The 27,855-nt window shown below is 35.7% G+C and overlaps 1 pseudogene; it reads left to right on the forward strand.

Annotated features, from left to right (window-relative positions):
• Window positions 1-15,187: 15,187 nt before the first annotated feature.
• Window positions 15,188-26,473, forward strand: LOC124989388 (olfactory receptor 15-like; annotated as a pseudogene).
• Window positions 26,474-27,855: the final 1,382 nt, after the last annotated feature.

Here is a 27,855-nt window from a genome sequence, read left to right on the forward strand (position 1 = left end):
TTTCCTTCCTCGATGTGTCTCTGCCTGATTTAGGTATCAGGGTGATATTGGCTTCATAGAACGAGTTTGGGAGGGTTCCCTCCTGTTCTATTTCATGGAATAGTTTGAGGAGTATTGGAATGAGCTCTTCTTTAAAGGTTTTGTAGAACTCGGCTGAGAACCCATCTGGTCCTGGACTTTTCTTTGTTGGTAGACTTTTGATGACCTCTTCTATTTCATTGCTTGAAATTCGTTTATTTAGGTTGTGTATGTCCTCCTCGTTCAGTTTAGGTAATTCATATGTCTCTAGAAATTTGTTGATGTCTTCGAGGTTTTCTGTTTTGTTGGAGTATAGATTTTCGAAATAGCTTCTAATTATGTTTTGTATTTCACTCGTGTCTGTTGTGATGTTTCCTTGTTCATTCCGAATTTTAGTAATTTGAGTTTTCTCCCTCTTTCTCTTTGTTAGTGTGGCTAAGGGTTTATCAATTTTATTTATTTTTTCAAAGAACCAACTATTTATTTTGTTAATTTTTCCAATTGTTTCTTTTGTTTCGATTTCATTGATTTCGGCTCTGATTTTAACTATTTCCTGTCTTCTACTACTTTTGGTATTGTTTTGTTATTGGTCTGCTCTTCTTTTCTAGCACTTTGAGCTGTAGTGTTAAGTCATTTATTTGTTGATTTCTACTTCTTTTTTTGAATGTGCCCCATGAAATAAATCTTCCTCTAAGTACTGCTTTCATAGTGTCCCAGAGATTTTGATATGATGTGTCTTTGTTCTCGTTTACTTCTAAGAATTTTTTTATTTCCCTCCTGATGTCTTCTGTTATCCATTCATCATATAATAGTGTATTATTTAGTCTCCAGGTATTGGAGAAGTTTCTGTTTTTTATTCTGTCATTTATTCTAATTTCAATCCATTATGATCTGATAGAGTACAAGGTAGTATCTCTATCTTCTTGTAATTGCTAACAGTAGCTTTGTGGCATAAAATATGGTCTATTTTAGAGAAGGATCCATGTGCTGCTGAGAAGAAAGTGTATTCGTTCTTTGTTGGATGGTATATTCTATATATGTCCGTTAAGTCTAAATTGTTGATTGTGTTATTGAGATCTATAGTTTCTTTATTCAATTTTTGTTCAGACGATCTATCCAGTGGTGAGAGAGGTGTGTTAAAATTGCCTAGTATTATTGTGTTGTGGTCTATTTGATTTCTGGAATTGAGAAGGATTTGTTTGACGTATGTGGATGAGCCAATGTTTGGGGCATAGATATTTATGATTGTTATGTTCTGCTGATTTATGCTTCCCTTAAGCAGCATGTAATGTCCTTCTTTATCCCTTCTGACTAGTTTTGGTTTGAAGTCCACATTATCTGAAATGAGGATGGAAACTCCAGCTTTTTTGCTGTGTCCATGTGCATGTTATGTTTTTCCCCATCCTTTCACCTTTAGTCTATGGGTGTCTCTTTCTATGAGATGAGTCTCTTGCAGGCAGCATATTGTTGCATTTTTCTTTTTAATCCAATCTGCCAGTCTATGTCTTTTGATTGATGAATTCAGGCCATTAACATTCAGGGTTATTATTGTGATATGATTTGTATTCCCAGTCAATTGACTCATATTTGTTTTTGACATGATTTGGTTTCTCCTTTATTTGGCTATTCCTTTAGGCTAGCGCATCCTGTTGCTGAATTGCATCGTTGTTTTTCATCTCTTCCTCATGGAATATTTTGCTGAGAATGTTCTGTAATGCTGGCTTTCTTTTTGTAAATTCCTTTAGCTTTTGTTTATCATGGAAGGATCTTATTTCATCATCAAATTTGAAGGTAAGTTTTGCTGGGTATAAGATTCTTGGTTGGCATCCGTTTTCTTTCAGGGCTTGGTATATGTTGATCCAGGCCCTTCTAGCTTTTAGGGTCTGGATTGAAAAATCTGCTGATATTCTTATTGGTTTCCCTCTGAATGTAATTTGATTCTTTTCTCTCGCGGCCTTTAAAATTCTGTCTGTATTTTGTATGTTAGGTATTTTCATAATAATATGCCTTGGTGTAGGTCTGTTGTAATTTTGTATGTTTGGAGTCCTATAAGCCTCTTGTACTTGGTTTTCCATTTCATTCTTCAGATCTGGGAAATTTTCTGATATTATTTCATTGAATAGATTGTTCATTCCTTTGGTTTGTTTCTCTAAGCCTTCCTCAATCCCAATAATTCTCAAATTTGACCTTTTCATGATATTCCATAATTCTTGTAGATTCTGTTCATGATTTCTTACCATCTTTTCTGTTTGGCCAACTTTGTTTTCAAGATTAAATAATTTGTCTTCAATGTCTGAGGTTCTGTCTTCCCGGTGTTCTATCCTATTGGTTATGCTTTCTGTGGAGTTTTTAACTTCTTTTATTGTTTTCTTCATTTCAAGAATTTCTGTTTTTTTTTTTTTTTTCAGTATCTCTAACTCTTTATTCAAATGATCTCTTGCTTCCCGTATTTGGTCTATTAACTGTTGATTGGTGTGATCATTTAATGACTGCATTTGCTCTTTCATCTCCTCCTTCAATGGCTGCATTTGCTCTTTCATCTCCTCATTTGCTTCCCTGATCGTTTTAATTACGTACATTCTGAACTCCCTTTCTGACATTTCTTCTGCTGTGCTGTCCTTGGGTTTTATTAATGTAGTATCTAGGTTTGTTTGGGACATTTTCTTCCCTTGTTTTCTCATATTGGTCAGCTGTCAGTGGGACACTGAGATATTGCAGATTTCCGCTATTGGCTTATAGTGTCCTTGTAGATTTCCAGTGTATCACCTCCCAGTCTTCAGTAGTGTGAAGTCTTGGAGGAATTTGATAATGCAGTGCATCCGAAGAAAGCTGCCCCTAGCCCCCTACTGGTTCCACGATTTGGAACTGGCTCTGTGCGGAAAGACTCTCACTGGGGGCCTGCACCGTGCAGCTGGCCGTGTGGGAGGAGCCCACTGCCGGAGTGTGGAAGGATACCTTGGGAAGACTCTAGCTGCCCTGCCCTGCTCTGATAAGCCACCCCTATCTGTGCCTGCCACCCGGGCCGAGCTTTACCCAGTGGGCAGACTCACCTGTGGCTGTATTTCAGTCCGAGTCTCTCAATGCCTCCCCTTCTTAACTCCTGGGTTCTGAGGCGACTGAGGGTGCAGTCACCCTCTAGGCCGCCATCTTGGATCGCCCCGTGAAGAGAGCCTGCGGCCGGAGTGGGCAGAGCCGCCTGAAGAGGTCTCTGGCTGCCCTGCCCTGATCCCAGAGGCTGCTTGTGGATCGAAGCTCTCCGTTGCTTCGGGGACTTTTGGCTGGTTCTATGTAGAAAGCCTCTCACTGGGCGGTCTGGTCCGAGAAGCTAGCCTTGAAAGGCACCTCCCACCACAGGGGTCCAGGCTACTTGGGGAAGTCTCTGGCTGCCCTCTCCTGGTCCCTGAAGCTGCTTGCGTGCCGGAGTACGCTGCACTGTGCTGGCTCCGGGACTTGGAGCTTGTTCTGGTCAGAAAGGCTCTCACTAGCGGGCCCGCTCCGAGAACCTGGAGAAGCTGGCTGTGTGGGCGGGGCCCACCGCCGGAGTGCGCAGGGCTGCCTGTGGAAGACTCTAGCTGCCCTGCCCGGCTCCGATAAGCCACCTCTATCTGGGCCTGCCACCCGGGCCGAGCTTTACCCAGTGGGCAGACTCACCTGTGGCTCTATTTCAGTCCGAGTCTCTCAATGGCTCCCCTTCTTAACTCCTGGGTTCTGGAGCGACTGGGGGTGCAGTCACCCTCTAGGCTGCCATCTTGGATCGCCAAGCATTCTTAATTAAACAAAATCAAACAAAAGGCATCACACTACTTGACTTCAAAATATTTCGAAAGAGTATACTACCCAAGATACTCTGGTAGAAGCAGATACCCACAAACCAATAGAACAGAATGGAAAGTTCAGGAATATATCTCTCCATCTATAATCGACAGATTTTGCTAAAGACTTCAAGAATACAGAATGGGGAAAGCACTATCTCTTTTAATAAATGACCTTGTGAGAACTTGTCAAATTCAAAAGAATGTACATGCTTGTCTCTGGCTATATACAAAAGTCAATTCAAAATGGAATAAAGACTTCAATTCAAGAGCAAAACCATGAAACCACTGGAAGAAAAGAGAAAGTATTAAAGAAAAACACTAGAAGAATATCTCCAATGTTAGGCCTCGACAATGAATGTTGGAAAATGACCTCAAAAATACAGGCAACAAAAAAAAAAAAATTGGTAACTTGGGCTGAATCAAACTAAAAGACTTTCACAAAGCAAAGAAAGTCATCTACAAGATGATGAAATAACCTACAGAATGAGAGAAAATCATTACACACTAGATCTCTCAAAAGGAGTAAATATCCAAAAGGACATTCAGGAATTTGAAAAAGGAATTGAAAAAGAAATTTCAATAACATGATAGCAAGAAAACAACCCCATTAAGTAGTGGACACAAGACTCGAATAGACATTTTTCAAAAGTAAACATACTAATGGCCAAAAGATTTAGGACAAAATGTTCAATCATTAGAGAAATTCAATCATTTTGTAATCATTACAGAAATGAAATTCAAAATCCTCTAAGATTCTATCTCACTCCAGTTGGAATAGATATCATCAAAAAGTTAGAACAATCAGTTGATTGAACAGAGTATGTGAAAAAAAGGATCCTCTGAACACAGTTGGTGGGAACGTACATTAGCACAAACACTGTGGAAAATAGTACGGAGGTCCCTCAAAAAATTAAAAATAGGACAACCATATGATCAAGTAAATCCATCATACCCAACATATTCAAGAAAAATGAAATCAGTATATTGAAGAGATATCTGCATTCCTCTGTCTTGTTTATTGTAGCACTACTTATGAGAGCTAGGATATGGAATCAATGTGAGTCCATTCATAGGTGTTGAAAAAGAAAATGTGACATCAAAACACAATGAAATGCTACACAGTAATGCAAAGGAAAAAAATCCAATTATGTACAATAACTTGGATGAACCTGCTGTGGCATCTATTTCCTGCCACTCCGACACTTGACACTGTCTGTTGGAGTAGAGGATCTGACACTTGACACAGTTCTGTTGATTGTCCTCCCTCTTGGGGGCCGTAGGCATGGCGTGTCTCCATGTGTAGTTGCTTTTTAATATTAATAATCAATATATCGTTTAGAAACTTATTGGAAAAACATTGGGAAGGTTTTACTGTATTGGGACACAAAATAGTGCACAATGAAAATTTAGCAGTAATACATAGACAAAATATATGAAAATAAACAATTGTAGCTGTGCTCAAGTTAAAAGGAAACTGTGATTGCTTTGGTATAACAATAGATGGATAAACAGGCATTCCTCTGAGCTTGGATGCAGTGTTTAGCCTTTGTTGCTTTCTTAGTTTCAATAGTTTATTCTAGAGATACTTTACATAATAAAAACATTTATTTAGGTTAGTCATAAATATAATTTGTGCTTTTCCTATGTTTAGTCTAATTCTTTGAGAATCAGAATAAGATTGTAGTCTGCCATTATATGAAATTGGAATAGACTAAATATTAACTATAAGTTGATTTCTTTGCCATTTAATAATAGTAAAAGTTTCTCACTGTTAAACACTGGAGTTCATGGTGGGGGTGGTTTCTCAGAAAATCTAGTGATGTGTTTGTTCTGAAGGTTGAAGGTTGGCAGATCATGGTGCCCTCAGTTTAACTGGGAGATGAGGTTGTTTTAATCTAGCTGGGAAATAAGGTTGTTTTGGTCTGGGCTGTCATACGAGAGAATGTGTACTTTGAGAAGAAGCATAGATTATACTATGAAGGTTTTTCTTATTTTAAACTAACCATAAAATGATATAATCATTACTAAAGAAAAATATCTATAAAAAGACTGGCAGAAAAAATAAAGACAGATTCAGCCTCAGAACACTTGGTGTCTCTGTGTGCTGTTTCTCCACTGTGCCAATGCCTCCCATCCAACGAGGACCCCCGACCCCTGCTAGGGCTGGACCCCACAACCTGCAACAGATAAAGTGAGAAAAGCTACTCAAAAAAAGGCAAATACCTCCTAATGTCACTGACATGTGGAATCCAAAACAACTCACTGCAAATGAGTAGAAAAGAGCATGGTGGTTACTAGAAATGGGGATATTTAGAGAAGAGAGAAAAATGGTAGATGTTGCTCAAAAGCTGCCTCATTACTGTTTGATAAAGATCAATTGCACAAACCAACAAGAGGTTAAAGACCTCCATAATGAAAATTACAGAACACTAAAAAAGAATCAAAATGCAGTCTGTAAAAATAAAATACTAATTAAAGAAAGAAATTGAAGACATTGGAAGATGAAAAGCCCTCCCATGATACTGGATAGGCAGAATTAATATCGTTAAAATGGCCATATTACCAAAAATGTTATACAAATTTAATGCAATTCCTATTAAAATCCCAATGACAGTTTTATAGAAGTAGAAAAAGCAATCATGAAATTCATTTGGAAAAATAAAAGACACAGAATAGCCAAAGCAATTCTTAGCAAGAAAAGTGATGGGAGATTCAAGATGGTGAACTAGAGGGATGCTGTGTTCCCTGTTGCTCCTTAACTCTGGATTCAAACAGAGAAAAATCTGTTCCTCTGTGAGGCAATCTTTGCTGCTCATCGAACACCTGCTGTTTACACCATTCATCCATCTTGATCATCCTCATCTACCAGCATTTGATTGTAGATGGCTCACTGACTGCCACCTATCATCTGCCATTTGCCTGTTTGCCTGCCTTTTGCCAGCCTACCTCCTCCCTTTCACCTACTGCTCGAAGTCCACCTGCCAATCATCCACTAGTAGCCTGCAGATCACCCACAGACCACCAGTAAATCACCTGCTGCTGTCTGTTGCCTGGAAGCTCATTGTCACAGTACCCATAGGTTTGGTTATACATGGCTACCACTATTTTGGGACAATAGCCAGGACCTCCAGGACCCCCAACCTGCTCAACCCTACTCCACCTTCAGGACCCTGGCACACCAACTCTGCTCTGCCTTCAGGATCCCAGCCCACCCACACCACACACAGACTTGGCACCTGTGCCTGGTCAGCACCCACACTGCAGCTCCCCATTTGCCAACACATTTGGAAATCAGTGCAGTCATCTTGGATTATCCTGAAAACAGAAGTAGTCATCTTTAGGTGGTGCCAATCCCATCCTGAGATGCCTGCTGGAGACTGGAAGCTCATTGTCATGTACCTCTCATGCATCAGGTTACTGAAGACTGGGAGGTTTGAATAGCATATGACTGTTACAATGTAGATTTTTTCCTACGTTTTGAAATTTTTAAGTTTTTATTTTCTTATTTTTCTCTCTCTATTTTCCTTTTGTTTACCTGTTTCCTCAGAGTCTCTTTCTCCCTTTTCTCATGCTAACAACCAACTTCTTTTGATTACATTCTCACTCTTCCAAAGATCTAGTCCCTCTATATACTCTTTCTTATCCCATAAACAGTTACATCCTACTCCCCTTCCCACCCTCTTTGTCCACACTTAGAAATAAAATCTCATTGCAAATCTATTGAATATACTGTAGATAATAATCAAACTAATCCTCTCTGTTATTATGACAATACTGTTAATGTCTTCATAGGGGCTATTTGGTTTAGGACTGCATATTGTCTGCACAAGGTGTTGCTACTGTTTTTCTCCCCCTTAAAGAAGAGGTTTTCAAAACCTTCATGGTCAATGTAAGCCTATGGGGGGAAACTGCAATACCCCCAATCCACATTGCCAGAGGGGAAGATACATGAACAACATGAAAAAACAAGGGAAGAAAGTGTTCCAAACAAACCAAGATTCTATATTAATAGGATCCAATGACAGCATGGTAGAAGAAATGTCAGAAAAGGAATTCAGAATTACTTAATTAAAATGATCCACAAAGCAAAGGATGAGATAAGAGAACAAATGTTTATTGGAATGACAAACCATTCCAATAAACAGTTAAAACAGCAGCTAAAGGAAGCAAAGTAACACTTCAATAAAGAGAGATTCTGAAAAAAAAATTCTTGAAATGAAGGAAACAATAAATCAAATTAAAAACCCAATAGAAAGAATCACCAACATAGTAGATCACTTGGAAGACAGAACTTCAGACAATGAAGACAAAATATTTAGTCTTGAAAATGAAGTTGACCAAACAGAGAAGATGGTAAAAAAAACATGAATGGAACCTCCAAAAACATGGAATACAATGAAAAGACCAAATTTAAGAATTATCAGGATTGAAGAAGGCACAGAGATATAAACCAAAGGAATGAACCACCTATTCAATGAAATAATATCAAAAAATTCCCAAACCTGAAGAATGAAAAGGAAAACCAAATACAAGAGGCTTACAGAACACCAAATGCACAAAATTACAACACATCCACACCAAGGCATATTATAATGAAAATGGCCAAACATCCAAAATAAAGATAGAATTTTAAAGGCTGTGAGAGAAAAGCATCAGATTACATATAAGGGGAAAGCAAAGCAATGCGGATATCAGCAGATTTTTTATCCCAAACCATAAAAGCTAAAAGGACCTGGAACAACATCTTTCAAGCTCTGAAAGAACATGGTTGTCAACTGAGAATCTTATATCCAGCAAAACTTACCTTCAGATTTAAGGATGAAATAAAATCCCTTCATGATAAACAAAAGTTAAAAGAATTTACCAATAGCCTGTGTCAGAGAACATTCTCAGCAAAATATTCCATGAGGATGAAATGAAAAACAACAACACAAGTTAGCAAAGGCTGAAACTACCCTAAAGGAAAAGTCAGGCAAAGGAGAAACCAAGCCATGTTAAAAACCAAAAATAAGCCAAAATAACTGGAAATACAAATTATATCTCAATAATATTCCTGAATATTAATGGTCTAAACCATCAATCAAAAGACATAAACTGACAGATTGGATTTAAAAGAAAGACCCAACAATATGCTGCCTTCAAGAGACTCATCTCATAGAAAAAGACATCCACAGACGAAAGATAAATGGATGGGAAAAAACATACCATGCACACAGACACAGTTAAAAAGTGGGGGTTTCCACCTTTATATCAGATAAAGAGGACTTCAAGCCAAAGTTAGTGAGAAGGGATAAAGAAGGACAGACATTTCATACTGCTTGAGGGAAGCATAAATGAGGAAGACATAACGATCATAAATATTTATGACCCAAACAATGGTGCATCCCTGTACATCAAACAAATCCTTCTCAATGCCAGGAACAAAATAGACCACAACACAATTATTCTGGGTGACTTTAACACACTGCTGTCACCACTGGATAGATTTTCCAAAAAAACTGAACAATGAAACCATGGAACTCAATAACACAAGCAATAACATAGATTTAGCAAACATATATAGAATATTCTATCCATCAGTGAGCAAATACACTTTCTTCTCAGCAGCATATGGATCCTTCTCTAAAATAGACCATATGTTATGCCACAAAGCAGCCTTTAGTAAATATAAAATATTCTATCAGATCATAATGGAATATAATTAGAAATCAACAACAAAATAAAAAACAGAAACTACTCCATTACCTGGAGACTAAATTATATGCTATTGAATGAAGCATGGATAACAGAAGACATCAGGGAGTAGATAAAAAAAAATTCTTAGAAGTAAATGAGAAAGATGATAAAACATATCAAAATCTCTGGGACACTATGAAAGCAGTACTAAGAGGAAAATTCATTGCACAGAGCACATTCAAAAAAAGAATAAAATATCAAGAACTAAATGACTTAACATTACATCTGAAAGTCCTAGAAAGCAGAACAACATCAAAAGTAGTAGAAGACAGAAAATAATTAAAAGCAGAGCTCAAATCAATGATATTGAGACAAAAGAAACTATTCAAAAAATTGACAAAACATAAAGTTGGTTCTTTCAAAGTAAACAAAATTGATAAACCCTTAGCCACATTAAAGAAGAGGAGAAAGAAAACACAAATTACTAAAATTCATGATTAAAAAAGCAGTTAGCATAACAGACACCATTGAAGTACTTAACAGAAACTACTTTGAAAATCTATACTCCAACAAAATAGAAAATCTGGAAGATATTGACAAATTTCTAGAGACATGATTCACCCAAACTAAATCAGTGGGACATATACAATTTAAACAGATCAATTTTAAGCAATGAAATAGAAGAAGCCATCAAAAGTCTACCAAGCAAGAAAAGCAAGGGATCAGATGGATTCTCAGCTGAGTTCTACAAGACCTTCAAAGAAGACCTTATACCAATACTCCTCAAAGTATTCCATGAAGTAGAGAAGGAGGGAACCTTTCCAAACTCATTCTGTGAAGCTGGTATCCCTCTGATACCAAAACTAGCAAAGGATCATCAAGGAAAGAGAATTTTAGACCAATATCTCTGATGAACATAGATGCAAAAATCCTTTTTAAAAAATTCTGGCAAATCACATACAAAAATAGATTGAAAAGATAGTGCACCATGATCAAGTGGGGTTCATCCTAGGGATGCACAGTTGGTTCACCATCTGAAAATCAATAAACATAATTCATTGCATCAATAGACTTAAGGATAAGAATTATATGATTACTTCAATAGATGCAGAGAAAGCATTTGATAAAATACAACACCTCTTTATGCTCAAAACAGTAGAAAAAATAGGGATAGTATAACATACCTCAACATTGTAAAAACTATCTATACAAAGCACATGGTCAACATCATTCTAAATTAAGAAAAAGTGAAAACATTTCCTCTAAAAACTGTAACAGGACAGGGATTCTCTCACCACTTCATCATCCTTGAATCTCTAGCCAGAGAAATTGGACAGACCAAAGAAATTAAAGGGATTTTAAAAGGAAAAGAAGAACTCAAGCTATCACTATTTGCTGAAGGCATGATTCTATAGTTAGAGGATCCAAAAAACTCCACTAGAAAACTTCTAGAACTAATAAATGAACTCAGTAAAGTAGCAGAATATAAAATCAACATACATTAATTTAATATTCATAAGGGATGAATTCTCTGGAAGAGAAATTAGAAAAAATACTCCATTCACAATACCTTCAAAAAAAAATACTTAGGACTAAATCTAACAAAAGATGTGAAAGACCTCTACAATGAAAACTACAGCACACTAAAGAAAGTTATTAAAGAAAACCATAGAAGATGGAAAGATTTCTGTCGCATCTATTTCCTACCACTCTGACACTTGACATGACACTGGACATGGTTCTGTTGAAGGCTCAATATGTCCTTTATCTAGTTGATCTTTGACTAACAAAGAGACTGCATTTCATTTTCAGATGGGAGGGGCCACTGTTCTACCCATACTGGGGAATCAGATTTCCAAGTAATTGGGTCAACCTGTTTAAGAAGAATAGCCCCTAGAAAAAAGGATTATCAGGTTCACTAGTGTTACACTCATTTGCCCCATAAGATCCCTTCCCCTAATGAAAAGGGGAGAGATGGAATAACATAAGACTGAAAAGTTTCTGCATGTCTATCATCAGTCCAATGTAAAATTTGAGAACTTTTTGCCACATTAGAAGCAAGTCCCAAAACCACTAAAGGAGATGGCGTTTTTGTGGTGGGCCAACTTGAAGGCCAATCTTTAGCAGCTATACACGTCACATCTGCCCTGGTATCAAGGAGTCCTTTAATTGTTTTTCCTTCCTCCTTTATAGTTTTCATAGGTCTCTGAGAACTCATCTTTTGTACACAAGCAACCACATTACTAGATCCAAACCCATTATCATTTCTATAATTTTGTAATAATTGATTTGGAAGCAATAACGATTGAACCACACGCTGCTGAGGAAATAATTGAATGATCATAATTTTAATTTCTCCTTGGTAATCAGAATCTATAACTCCAGGAATAACTTGTACTCCAGTCTTAGACATAAAGCTTCTGCCAATAACAAGGCCCATATGTCCTTCTGGCCAGGGACCATATATGCCAGTAGGAACAAGGGTGACTTCAGATTCCGGAGTTATTATTAAATGTTGTGAAGAAGGTAAATCTAATCCAGCACTTCCTGGTTTTGCCCTTGCCAAGCCATTGATGGTTGTCCTATGAATGGGTTCTGAGGGTACATAAAGCCCCTGTTTTTTGAAGGGGTCTGGGGTAGCCCCAAGCCCCATTTTTTGGCTCCATTTCAGGAGACTCTAAAGGAGCCGAGGGTTCCTCACAAACACCATTTAAAGGATGTCCCACTGTAGTGGGAGGTCTTCAAGAAACCGCCCCAGGAGAAATATTTCTTCTGTTACTGTTAGGACAGCTCCTGCTAAAGTGACCGCTTTGTTCACAAGAGAAACAATTCCCTCCAACAGATGTAAATGGTTTGGCCTTATTGGAAGATCAGAATTTTGACCCACATTTTTAATGAACAGAGAATAAGTCTTTCCTTGCAAAGCTGCAGCCATGGCCATTCCTTCACTAGGGCAGGACTATAATCCATGCAGGCCTTAACAAAATCAGACAAAGTTCCTGTTCGTCTTATAGGTCTAAGCAAGGCTTGACAGGTTGGATTTACATTTTCCAAAAGCCAATTGTTCTAGTAGAATATCAGCTGCTTCAGGATTAGTTATCATTTTTGAAATATTTTCTTCTAATTTTGCCACAAATTCCTCATATGGTTCCATGGCCGCCTACTTAATATTACTGAGAAAAGTAGTTTTAGTCTCAGAAAACGGTAATTGCTTCCACGCTGTAACTGCAAGTTTAGAAATTTCCTCCAATACAGTCTTAGGTAAAGAAAGTGGTACCTGAGGAAAAAAATAATCCTCAGTTCCTTGTAACATAGACATAGTTATTTGATCTTGAGTTTTCTTTACAATCTGTTTTTGGATCACAGCTTTAGCTAATTCCTCATATTCAGTTTTCCACAATAAATATTGCCCAGGTGATAAACAAGAGCGGGCAGTCTGTTGCCAATCAAAAGGAGTCCTCCATTCACTTGCAGCAGTATCTACTAATTACTCAGTGTACAGAGATGAAGGACCAAAATCTTTAATTGCTGTTTTTAACTCTTTTACTATTTTAAAAGGGAGAGGTTCCCATACAGCAGCTGTATCTTGTTCTCCAAAGGATAATACAGAAAAGAAAAAGAAGTATCACCTTGAGCACGAGTCTCAGTAATAGCTCCCAAAACTCCTACCTTAATTGGAGTTCAACCATTTTTTAATTTTTCTTTCTTGGCTTTGGCATGGGCTGCGCAGAGGTTACCGCTTTAACAGCCGGTGGCCGGTGCTCATTATGATATTTAGTAGCCACCTTCTCTAAAACTAGTTTATCTTGTGGAGAAAGTGACTCCCTATCTTCCGTCTCTGAGTCACATGAACTCTCAGAGGAGGAGGTAGCCTGGTAATTTTGTATCTTAGAAAAGGATTTTAACAAAGGCATTTTCCTCCAGAGAGGCCTCTTCTGGAGAAGAGGCACGTTTACTAAAATGACATGATTTCAGTCTAGTGCGTCTCTAAAAAGATTCCCAAGGGCAAAAGCATCAACAGGGACCCTTTCAGCTCCATGATGTTGATAATATAATCTCATTTCATCCCCTAATTTTTTTCATACAAATTTAAAGTACCTTCCTCAGAAAACCACGGAGAACATTCTTGTACAAAATGAAAGAACGGTCTCAACTGAGAAGATGAGACAGAAATTCCTCTTCTAGTAAGCATACTTTTAGCAATGTCTATAAAAAAGCTTCTTTCCTTAGATTCTGAGTGACCCATTTTTCTTACTAACTTCTTAATGTTCTGTGATTACCTATCATTCCTCACTCGGCCTTTTCTCTACCGAGGGGTCTGCAGCACCCTAGACAGGATCCTAGTCTCCCCAAAATGTAATTTTGCTTACTACTCTTCAGGCCCCACATTGGGTACCAATCTGCCAGGGTCCAGCTCTAGCAGTGGTTGGGGGGTCCTAGGTGGATGGGATGGGAGGCGACGGTGCAGTTGAGAAACAGCAGAGACACCAAGTGTTCTGAGGCTGAATCTCTATCTTTATTTTTCTGCCAACCTTTTTATACAATTTTTTTTCTTTAGTAATGGTTATATCACCACTCTTCCAGCCCTACATCGGGCACCAATAGGGATATTTTGTGTTCTGATATTGTTATTTATCTTTCCAGCCATCCTCCATTTAATTTGGAAAAGTGTCCATATTCTATGTACTCAATTGAAACCATCAAATTAAAAATTAAAAAGTAAAATAAAAAAGGGGGAAATGGTTCATCTATTTCCTACCACCCCGACAGGTGACATGGTTCTGTTGGAGTAGAGGACTCAACACTTGACACGGTTCTGTTGAAAGATCATCCTCCCTCTTGGGAGCTATAGGTGTGGTATGTCTCTTTGTGTAGTTGCTTTTTGACATTAATAATCAATATATCATTAGAAACTTACTGAAAAATATTGGCAAGGTTTTTACTGTGTTGGGACACAAAATAGTACACAATAAAAATTTAGTAGTAATATGTAGGTAAAATATATTTAAAAAATTGTAGCTATGCTTGATTTAAAAGGAGCCTGTGATTACTTTAGTATAATAATTTCTAAAGATAGATGGATAAAGAGACATTCCTCTGAGCATGGATGCAGTGTTTAGCCTTTGTTGCTTTCCTAGTTTTAATAATTGATTTTAGAGATACTTTACATAATAAAAATATTTGGGTTAGACATAAATATAATTTGTGCTTTTCCTATGTTTAGTCTAATTCTTTGAGAATCAAAATAAGATTGTAGTATGCCACTAAATGAAATAGAATAGACTAAATATTAACTGTAAGTTGATTTCTTTGCCCTTTGTTAATAATAGTAAAAATTTTTACTGTTAAAGATGGTAAGGGTAATTTCTCAGAAAATCTAGTGACGTATTAGTTCTGGAAATTAAAAGTTAACAGATCAAGGTGCCCTCAATTTAGCTGGGGGACAAAGTTGTTTTAATCTAGCTGGGAAATCAGGTTGTTTTGATCTAAACTATCATACAGAAAGAATGTGTACTTTGAGAAGAAGCATAGATTGTAGTTTTGAAGGTTATTTTTATTTTAAACTAACCATAAAAGGATATAATCATTACTAAAGAAAAAAATGAATAAAAAGGCTGGCAGAAAAATAAAGATTCAACCTCAGAACACTTGGTGTCTCTGTCTGCTGTTTCTCGGCCATGCCGTCGCCTACCATCCACCAAGGACCCCCAACCATGGCTAGAACTGGACCCTGGTAGATCTCCCATGTTCTTGGATAGGCAGAATTAATATTATCAAAATGGTCATAGTTCCAAAGATGCTATACAGATTTAATTCAATTCCAATTAAAATCTCAATGACATTCCATATGGAAATAGAGAAAGCAATCATGAAATTCATCTGGAAGAATAAAAGACCCATGAAAGTCAAAGCAATCCTGGGCAGGAAGAGTAATGCAGGAGGTATCACAATACCAGACCTTAAAATCTAGCATAGAGCAATAGTAACAAAAGTGGCATGGTATTGGCACCAAAACAGACAGGTAGACCAAAGGTACAGAATAGAAGACACAAAGACAAACCCACCTAAGAACAGTTATTTCATACTAGACAAAGGTACAAAAACATACAATGGAGAAATGATAGCCTCTTCAACAAATGGTGCTGGCAAAACTAGAAAATCATATGCAGTAAAATAAAATTGAACCCCTTCTCTCACCCTGTACAAAACTCAACTCAAAATGGATCAAGGACTTAGGAATTAGACCTGAGACCCTTCACCAAGTAGAAGAAAAAGTAGGCCTAAATTTGCATCATGTTGGCATAGGACCAGATTTCCTTAAAAAGACTCCCAAAAGTTGGCATTCCAGCGGGCCCCTCTCTCCTTTACCTTTGTTGGGGGAAGGAGGCAAGGAGAAGATCCCTTCTTCCCAGTTGGAGAGGGCAGAACAGAGAGCAGCCCATTGGCCTTATGTGTGTGTGTGTGCGTGTGAGTGTGTCACTGTTGGTGGGCCAGAGTGATGTGGTAGGGAGGGAAGCTGGGAATGTATCCTTTACAAAACAAAATTAAATATTTTGAGATGAGAAAAAAAAAAAAAAGACTCCCAAAGAGCAAGAAATAAAAGTAAGGATCAATAAATAGGATAGATTCAAACTAAACAGCTTTTTCTCAGCAAAAGAAATAATCAATAATGTACCGGCAGAGTGAGAGAAAATCTTTTCCACACACACTTCAGATAGAGCACTAATCTCCAAACTTTATAAAGAACTTAAAAAACTTTACACCAAAAACACGAAGAACCCAATCAATAAATGGACTAAGGAACTGGGAAGACACTTCTCAGAAGAAGATATACAGGTTATCAACAAATATATGAAAAAGTGCTCATCTCTAGTGATTAGAGAAATGCAAATTAAAACCACCCTAAGATTTCAACTTCAATTTTTTCAATTTCTAACTCCAATTAAGAATGGCTATTATCAAGAACATAAGTAATAATATGTGTTGTTGTGGATGTGGGGAAAAAGGTACATTTATATATTGCTGTTGGAGTTGCAAATTGGTATAGCCTCTCTGGGAAGCAGTATTGAGATTTCTCAGAAAACTTGGAATGGACCCACCATTTGACCCAGCTATCCTACTCCTTGGTTTATACTCACAGGACTTAAAATCAGCATAGTACAGTAAAGTAGCCACATCAATATTTATAGCTGTTCAATTCACAATAGCTATCTTGTGGAACCAACCTAGATACCCTTCAATTGATGAATGGATAAAGAAACTGGTAAATATACCAAATGGAATACTATTCAAGCATAAAGAAGAATAAAGTTATGGCATTTACTGGTAAATGGATGAGTTGTAGAATATATTATGCTACATGAAATAAGTCAATCCCAAAAAAAAACAAAGCCTGAAGGCTTTATCTGATAAGTAAATAATGATACATAATGGGGTGGTTGTAAGAAAAGGTGGAGGAATTTTAGATTTTGTAGAGGGAAATGGAGAGGCAGGGAGAGGGGGAAGGAAAGATAGTGGACTGAGACAGACATTATTACTCTATGTACATGTATGATTATGCGAATGGTGTGAATTCACATTGTGTACAACCATAGAAATGAAAAGTTGTACCCCACTTGTGTATAATGCATCAAAATGCAATCTGTAAAAATAAAAATTTTAAAATTAAAAATAAATAAAAAGAAGTAAAGCAGGTAATACCAGACCTCAAACGATGCTACAGATTTATAGTAATAAAAACAGCATGGTATTGGCACCAAAACAGACATGCATTCCAATAGTACAGAATAAAAGACACAGACAAACCCACATAAATACTGGTATCTCATACTAGACAAAGATACCAAAAACATTCACTGGAGAAAAGATAGTTTATTCAACAAATGGTGCTGGGAAAACTGGAAAGCCACATGTTACATGATTAAACCCTTATCTCTCACCCTGCATGAAAATTTTCAACTTTCAGTGATTTTCAACTCACTATGGATCAAATACTTAGGCACTGGACCAGAGACCCTGAGCCTTATAGAAGAAAACATAGGCCCGAATCTTCACCATGTCAGCCTAGGATCTGACTTCCTTAATAAGACTTCTAAAGTGCAAGAAGTTAAATCAAGAATCAATAAATGGAATGGACTCAAATTAAAAAGCTTCTACTCAGCAAAAGAAACAATCAATAATGTGAAGAGAGCCTACAGATTGGGAGAAAATCTTTTCCACGTGCACCTCAGATAAAGCATTAATCTCTAGGATATATAAAGAACTCAAAAAAACTTAACAGCGCAAAAACAAATAACCCAATCAATAAGTGGGCTAAGAAACCGAACAGACACTTCACAGAAGAAGATATACAATTGATCAATAAATATATGAAAAAAGGTTCAACATCTCTAGCAATTAGAGAAATGCACATCAAAACTAAAATTTCATTTCACTCTAATCAGAATGGTGATTATTAAGAATACAAGCAACGATAAATGTTGGCTAGGATGTGGGGGAAAAGGTATACTCATACATTGCTGGTAGGAATGCAAATTGGTGCAACCATTATGGAAAGCAGTACAGAGATTCCTCAGAAAACTTGGAATGGAACCACTGTTGGAACTAGTTATCCCATTTCTTGGTGTATACCCAAAGGACTTAAAATCAAAATACTACAGTGACACCACCACATCAATGTTTATAGCATCTCAATTCACGATAGCTAAACTATGGAACCAACCTAGATGCCCTTTAACAGATGAATGGATAAAGAAAATGTGATATATACATACATCAAACACACACACACACACATATATATAGATATTTGATGGAATATTACTCAGCTTTAAAGAAAAATGAAATTCTGGCATTTGTTGGTAAATGGATGACATTAGTTATCATGCTAAGTGATATAAACCAAGCCCCAAAAATCAAAGGTCGAATGTTTTCTCTGATATGCAGAAGCTAATTTACAATAAGTGGGGGAATGGGGAAGAATAGAGTTACTTTATATTAGGTAGAGGATAGTGAAGGAGGGGAAGGGGTATGTGGCGAGGAATGATAGTAGAGTTAAACAGATATTGTTACCTCATTCACATGTATGACTGCATGACCATTGTGATCCTGCAATATGTATTATCAGAAAAATGGGACATTTTACTCTATTTATGTATGACCTATCAAAATGAATAAATGCATTCTACTGTCACATACAAGTAATTAGAACAAATAAAATTTTTAAAAATTTTAAAAAAGATTGATTGCACAGCATGCCAATTATAGCTAATGACAATATATTGTATTCCAGAAAATTGTTAAGAGAGTAGATGTAAAGTGTTCTCATCCAAAAAAATAATAACTGTGTGTGGTAATGCATTTGTTGATTAGCTTGGCTTAACCGTTTCACAAACATTTATACCTCAAAGCATCATGTTTCATAAAATAAATGCATACGGTTGTATCTGAAAACTTTGAAGGAAGGGATGAATATATAATTAAGTAAAAGATTGAAATATTTTCTAAAAAGTATTCTTATTGTCAGTCACATGCCTATGTATTCATTTGTATTACTGTTACTACATATTGTCCCTTAGCAACACTATAATATCAGTATTGTTAAAGACCAATTTGGATTTTAAAAAATAGTTTTAATAACAGATTTAAAAGAACTTTAGGAAATTGAAATCCAGTTCCAAAGAAGATGTTATTAATTATTACCAGAAGAAATGGCTCCAATTGCACAAAGAGAATAGATTTCTAACAAAGTGGATTTGGTTTACAAGTAACAAATAAATCAGACTTTGAAGCATTTCTTCTTTGTATCACAGAAATCCAATCATTTAGCATGATATCATTTTAAATATTTATGCCTACAATCATTAAGTATGCTATATAATATATAGTATTTTAAAATGATGCCAGTGTATGAAAAGTTGAATACCAGTAATTTAGACAGACTCTCCTAAGTCTTAGAGTTCATAATTATCCAGCCCCAGGACAGTTTTCCACAAAGGAATAATGGTAACTAAGAGAAAACCCATAAACTTCACTTTTAAGTTTCTTCCTATGTGATATACTGTCTACTTTAGGATAATGAAGAGAAAGGAAAGGCCAAAGGAGATTAAGAGGAATATAAGTGCATTGTCAGGGAAGTTACTTTAAATTTTGTTTTTGAAATTTTGATTTTTCTTTTTTGTTAGTAGCTTGAAAATAGAGTTTACAGCACCATGGGGATCTCCTCTCCTACTCTCAGTAGATTAGTTTTTCCCCTTCTATTCTCAGTAGATTCATTTTGGAAATGAATTGCAAATTCCTAGAAGAAATTATTTGAGCAATGACTTTTGGATATGAAGCCAAAATCACAAAAAGCAAAAACAAATAATGAATAAATAGACTTGCATCAGATGAAGAAATTTCTATGCAAAAAAAGTGAAGCAACTGACAGAGGGAAGAGATGATACACAAAATGGGAGAAAATATTTGCAACTATGCATCTGGTAAAGAGTTAGTATCCAGAAAATATAAGAAAATTAAACAACCTCATAACAAGAAAAGTAATACCTCCATTAACACATTAGAAAGGGATCCGAAGAGTCATTTCTCAAAACAAGACATACAAATGCCAACAGGTATCAGGAGAAAAAAAAGTATGAATCATTAACAATAAACAAAATGGAAATTAAAACTCCTATCATATACCACCTCACACTTGTTAAAATGGCTATTATCAAAAGGACAAAATATAAGAAATATTGGTGAAGATTTGAGAAAAGGAACCCTTTGTGAATTCTTGAGAGGGAGAATTTAAACAAACACTGCCATTATAGAAAACAGTGTAGAAGTTTCTCAAAAAGGTAGCAATAAAACCACTACATGGGAAATATAAATTAGTAATGGAATTATAGAAAAAAGTATGAAGACAACTTTTAAAATGAACAATAAAACTTTATCATATGATTCATCAATCCCATTGCAAGGAATATATACAAAGAAAATGAAATAAGCATGCCAAAACCAAGTCTGCACTACCATGTTTTTTGCATTACTATTTACAAAAGCCAACATGGGGAATGAATAAATGGATAAAATAACATGGTAAACATGCACTGTGGAACATAATTCAGTCTTTAGAAAGAAGGAAATTGTGACATTTACTACAAACAGAAGGAACTTATAAAACATCATAGTAAATGAAATGAGCCAGGCAGAGACAAGTGCTGCATGAGATCACTCATATTTGAAACATGAAAACAATTTATCTAATTAAAAAAAAAATAACAAAGTTTCAGCTACTAGAAACTAAGATGATTTTTGAAGAGAAGGTTGTAGACAAGTTGGTTAAAGAATATAAATTTGCAGTTATATTAGACATGGTCATGAGTTTGACATACAACATGGTTACAATTGCTCAAAAAACACAGACTTGAAAAATCCTAAGACAGTAGATGCAAAGTGTTCTTACCATACAAATTATTACTGTGTGATATAAAGAATGAGGTAAAGTGTATGGTTATTAACTAGAACAATAAATATGTGCTTCAAATATGATCATATACTTGGGAAAATACATATAACTTTACTGTAAATTTTTAAAAATATAAATAATAAAACAGAAAAAAAATGTTTTGAAGCATAAAATCATCTAAGGTTAATTTGTAATGCAAATGTACGTCAGCCATGTCCCATGGAAAATTAATGGCACAATGTGTGGTATTGAGGGAAGTTTAGTAAAGTTTAGTAAAGGAAGCATTTAAAAAGGTGTGGGAGGGCTGGGGAGATAGCTCAGCTGGTAGAGTGCTTGCCTCATAAACACAAGGCCCTGAGTTCGATCCCCAGTACCAAAAAAAAAAAAAAAATGGTGTGGGAAGAATTTAAGAAGACAAATAAGGAATGTCTATGTTTGTTTATAAATGAACCACCCAGGAGGTAGCAACATCATGAAGCTTATTACCAAACAAAAGACTTCATAATGAAAACCAGAAAGGCCATATACATGTAAGGTCATTTCCAAGAGCTGTGACCCTTGATTGAGCAACACAGGCAACCTCCTGTGTGCTGGCTGAGAGGGAGCTAGGGGGACAGACAGTTAACTAGCCGGGGTCTACACTCTAAATTTAGGTGGGAACTCCCCTCAGTTGAACCAAACCAGAAGTCAGATTTCAGGGAATCTGTTTAATTCACCCTGTGAGAGTACAACATAGAGTAGAAAGCTTGAGAGACTATTGCTTTGGACTGAGCACTTGTTTCATGCCAACAGATCAGATCAGATCAAGTCAAAATGTAGTCACTCATGATGAATGCCACACAATCGGATGAAATATTTAAAAAGCAGATCAATCCCCAAACAGATCAGTTTTTCCTGAAGGAAGGTATCCCACTCTACCTGAGACAACATAATAAAGATGTTTCCTCATCTTCAATTCTTAACAAGAAAACAAGCAGAAGTGACATAGTATTACAAATCAACATTTTCTACTCTTCTATTTCATTGTACCCAAGTTATAAAGCACTATGTTCTGCTGTTGCCCAGTGGGAGTTCTCACTATAACTCTTATCATGGAAGCTGCACTAATTCATGATTCAGGGGAAAAATAATCGATTAGAACTATAACTAAATTTGTTGTATCTTTTAAAAAATGATGCATATTGGAATACAATATAGATTTAAAGAAGAAAAAAGTGAGGAAGAAAAGAATTCAGCAAATGCATAATGTAGAAAAATATATATTTGTATGGCCCTCTGAAGTTACCTGTTATTTAATAAAATTGAATTTATTTTTCAAATTAATATGCTCATGCATTGTATATGACATTTTTTACATCTTAATGTTCTCTACATATTAAACTTATATAATGTGATATGGGTGCATGAGAGAGAGAGGAAAAGAGACAGAAACATTGTCATTTTTGTTGTAAAGATATTCAGTAGTTTGTAGTTTCAAAGTATCACTTGAATTCTACTCATTAGAAAGGTTACTGTTTTTTTGACCTAACTTATTTGGGGGTTTGTTTATTGTTATGACTACAAATAATAAAATCTAAGTAACATTATGACAGTTAATAAAGTAAAATATATGAAGAATTCTTGCTCAAATGCCTCAGAAGCATTTACTCAATTAAGATATGGCCTTAGACTATATAATTTACATATTATTAACTGAATCTTATTTAAAATTTGAATCTTATGTGTTTGGATTTGAATGAGTTTATTTCAGAACATTAAAAAGAGACATTCAAGAGTGCAATTCAAGTAAACAGCTAATCACACCTTAACAAGCATTTCCATAGGGTTCTCTGTCTCCAGGAACATTCTCTGATGATTCATCTGGGATAAAGATACATGAATGGCTTAAGTAAAAACAATGCCCAAGAGCCTCAGGAAAAGCATACAAACAGCATGCCCACAAAGCAGTCTGTGTTTTCTACTATTGTTTCCTTAACCTAGGAACTTATGGCTTCTTTCTCTGGGCACCCTGAATCAACAGAAAAACTAAGGGTTCTGAATCTAGTTCTTAAACATGGATAAATGAATTAGAGTCTCTTGGTCTTTCTCTGAAGGTCTGAAAAATCCAAGTGTAATCTTTCACTATTATTTTATTGAAGGAAGTTTATCAAAATAAGGTGAGTAAAATGACACTTGTTTTATGAACCATTCATCCTGAGAGAAGGCAGGAATTTTTGTAGATCATAGTGACTAACATACACATGAAGAGAAGAGTGCATTTCACTTCAGGGTTCAGGGAACCTGTCCTAAACTTACGAAATACCTAAGTCCATGGCTCAAGAAGCAACTGGATTTCACAATGTATTAAACTCTCTCTCAGTCCCTCATTTTAAATAACACTAAAAACATTTAAATTTCATAAAGAGCATTTCTGGAGGATATTAAACACCAGAATGAAGTACAAATTCTTCCTTCAATCGTGTGACTCTAAAACATGAAATTTCTTAATATGTGGTCAAAATTTCATGGATTGACTTCTCCACATCTTTCATTGAGATGTTTTGGTATCAGATGAAAATGATGTTGAATCCTTCTTGTGATCTTCTCTTCTCTATTAAACCAAAAAGTGCTGTATTTATAGATAAAATAATATGCATGATAACAATGGTGTATGAATAAGATACACTAGATTGAAAATACAAATGGAAATACAAGAAAGGCATCTGTACTGATAGAGTCTTGTAATGTATTAATCTGAATTTAAACATTCATGGATAAATAGAATACTGTGTAATGGAAAAGATATGGAAAGTCACTACAAATAGAAGGTCCAAATTACAGAGGGAATCCAAAAAATAATGATATGTGAGAATGATATGGAAAGCATGCTTTCCAAGGACAGATTGAAGGTGCTGAGACATATCTCAGAGCAAATAAAATTGACAAGTCACACTATCTCTGAGAAAAATATTTTCTTTAGGAAAATATTCAGAGAAATGAAGAGACTATGGTGTAATTACCCTTCACAGCCTAAGCTACACTTAAGGTGAATAATGGGAAGAAAACTCTAAATAACATGCATTTGATAAATTTCTATAAAGCATACTCATTTGATTATTAAGTTAGAGTTAGATATAATTAATTATGGAAGAAATTCTGGGGGATCAAATCCCAAAATTGTTTGTTAAAATATGAAGGGCAATTGAGGGTAGAAAAAACATGAATGTAAGTAAAAATGTCCAAAAACAGACAGGTGTCTTAATAGTGCAGTTAGTTTGTAATGTGGTTACAATAATTTTTGTTCTACACCATTTCACAATCCAATCATTTCTGATCATGCTTATTTCATATTCAATCTATGACAGATTTTATCCTAAATAAGAACTTGGGTCAAGATATAATTCTAAATTCTCTGTGTACATATAACATCCTGCATAATGTCAAGCTTGAATTAAGTATAGGGGAAACATATCTAAGATATGTACGTCAGCACCCATGCTTTCTTTGAAATCTTAAAACTGAATCTATCACCTCAATATCTCACTGCCTCATTTAAGGCATTGAATGCCTTTTTTATTAACATTCCCAGTTAATATCATACCATAACAATGAAGGACTAACAATATCCTGAAATATGGACACTAAACTTTCCTTTATCATAAGTTTTGGGGGTAGTTCCCAAATGATTTGCTGGGTGAAAATCTCATTGGAGTGATACAAAAACTAAACATGATTAGCTGGAATTTTTACTTTATTTTTGCATACTTATGGACAAGGACAGTAGCTAGTCAAAACACAACATTTATATTATAGTTCTGTGTAATTTTATGATATGTTAAAGGGTGAATTTGAGCATTTAATAAAACAGAACATGAAAATTATGCTTTGTAACCCTAAAAATATAATCTGATATCCTTAGAACAAAGAAAGGGGCAAAAGTATTTGAAGATTTTGTCACTGGGTTGTATCTTAACTCCCCATCTAAGCACTCCCCATCTTACAGAAGAGTGTGGATTTCATGGAATAGAACCCACCACTAAGGAAAAGAACAATGTAAATTAAAATATTCATTATATCATTTAGCTTTCTCAATATTCTGCCTTAATCATTAATCATATAATAAATTTTATTATATGTATGATTTTGGGCTAAGAAACAATATATGTATACAATAAAAATGGGAAATAACTGGTAAATCTATGTAAATCTCTAAGCCAAAACTAAAATACTGATATTCCCCCTGACAGCTGTTATGTGTAATTCAAAAATTAAATTATATCAGTTGATCACTGAAAATTGTCCAAACTCTTATACTAAAACACTTTATAATGGAAAATTCTCACATATGAATATATTAACTAATGCCAGATATGGCATGGTTCAATCTGTCATGTTCCCTCTGATTCAAAAAAGACAATTGTCACCTGTGGTTTATCTATGAAATAAGTTTCTGAGCAATAATTTACAGTCTGCTCATCTGTCACAGAGAAACCCTTTCCCTCACCCATGCTGGATGTGTGGCTAGAGAAAAAGCTATCACCAGGCTAAGAAGAAATTCAGTAACACAGTGATTATCATCCATGCTGAAGGTAAATGCTGTTAATTTCTACTATTGTGAAAGGAACGTTGGTCATCTGCTTGCAGACCACAAGTTTTTTCCTAACAAACTTATAGCCCATCTTCACTATAAGGATTGTCAATACTTAAGTTTGCTTTTACATTTTTTATAAATTTCCTTTTTCTTTTTTGCCACTTCCTCACTATAGGGGAAGCAAATGAAGAGAATGGCACTCATTAATGAAAGCCACCCAGAAGAATTCATCCTATTGGGATTTGCTGAGAATTCTTGGCTAAAGCGTCCTCTATGTTTTATTCTTCTCATAACATACCCCTTGGTTTTGATAGGAAACATCACTATCATTTTGGTGTCCATGTTAGACCCCCATCTTCTTCACAGACCCAAGTATTTTTTCCTCATCAACCTCTCCTTTCTGGGCATATGCTATACCACAAGCTTTGTGCCACAGATGCTGTTTCACTTAGAAACTTCCAAGAAGATAATCAGTTATGTGGGATGTGTAGTTTAGTTGTTTGGACAAGGACGGTATCAGCACAACGAGAAGCACAGAATGTCTTCTCCTGGCTCTCATGTCTTTTGACCACTCTGTGACCATCGGCAGACCTCTGCACTACACCCTCATCATGAATCAGCATGTGTGTATCCTATTAGTGACTATTATGTGGTTGAGTGGAATTTCTTACACCATTGTTGAAGACACTCTTATGTCACAGTTGCCACTCTGTGGCATCAATGAACAGGATCAATTCTTTTGTGAGATTCCAGTTCTGGTAAAGACTGCCTGTGGAGAAAAGGAGGTTAATGAGCTTGTACTCTCTGCGTGTGCATTTTTGTAGTAGCTATTCCTTGTGCTTAATTCTTACCTCCTATGCTGGTATTGGGCATGCCATATTTAAGATCAAATCTTCTGAAGGAAGAAAAAAGACCTTTGGGACATGTTCCTCTCATCTCCTATAGTTTTCTTATTTTTATGGCCCAGGCATTGCCATGTACCTCCATCCCTCTTCCATCTCATGGGACAAATCCAAGTTCATGACTCTCTTCTATGGAGTGGTGACTCCTACACTCAACCCCTTCATCTACGCCCTGAGGAATAAGGATGTGAAGGAGGTACTAGGCAACTGGTGAGGAGCATTTTTAGTTACAAGTGATAGTTGGTACATATGGCACAAATTTTTTTAATAATTACTGTTGATTTATAGGAATATCATTCTCATCTCACAATCCAATATCATATTACATGTTCTTGCCAAACATGCTCATAATTCTCTTAAAAAGTCTTCAAAATTATTTCAACAAGAATGATAATCAGCTAATATGCATCTGTATCTGAATATTCCAGTCCAGAGTTACTTAAATTGTTCCCTTAAACTGGCTCTTGGCTAGGTTCTTAGGTAAAGAAAGGGACCTTCAGGGACAAAGTGGTTTACTATCCCCATTTGCTTTTAGGAATGAAAGAGTAGGGCAAATGGACTAGGAAATTTCCAAAACTTAAGTAGTCACAAAATTAGGAATGTTGTATAAAAAGAAAAAATCCATTCTTTAGGGATGAATTCATATGCTGAGAGTTCAAAATGCTCACAGTAAGAAAAAGAATGGATCTTTCTTCTAGTAACAGCAAGATCTAAATAAATCACTAGAATAAAAATTGCATCTTATAAATTCAAATGAATTGAAACTGTGATACTTTCCTTACAAATAACAGATTAGCTACTACTGGTCTAGCTCTCAATATCTTTGTGCTTCTGTAGATTTAATTGGAAATAAATTAGTAAATTTAAATATCACCTGATTACTCATGTGGTGATAGCTAATTGTCAGAAAAAACTTTTCAATTTTGTGCAAGCACACGTGCACTTAGTGAAATAAAAATCCTTTGATGTCAAATAATATCTTATTAAAGTATCATTTGTCTTAGTCATATAATACACTAAAATGCAGTAATTTTACTATCAGGAAAATAATAGAGAAAGATTTTTGTCACAATCACAGCTGGAGAGACTGGTAACTGTTTTAATGACAACTTTCTTAAGTTATTCTCTTTCCTGGGAATGTACTTACTCTCTCCTTGACCTGTAGAGATTACTCATTACTGAAGTGTGAAGGTCATTCTGACTCTGAAAATTCAGGACTTTTAAATTTACATACAAAATCTAAGGATAGAGAATATTGAGAGAAATGATGGGGAGAATCCACAGAGGTGTTTTACTTAGACTAGACTGTTTCACTTCTCGAGGGTATATGTATATACCAGAATGAAGAATTTCATAGTGAATTTTAAATAAGTTATGTTGAAAGAAAACAAGTGTGCTGTACCTTTGATATAAAGTATAAGCACT

The sequence above is a fragment of the Sciurus carolinensis genome, chromosome 7 (genome assembly GCF_902686445.1).
Source record: "Sciurus carolinensis chromosome 7, mSciCar1.2, whole genome shotgun sequence".
Classification (NCBI taxonomy): domain Eukaryota; kingdom Metazoa; phylum Chordata; class Mammalia; order Rodentia; family Sciuridae; genus Sciurus; species Sciurus carolinensis.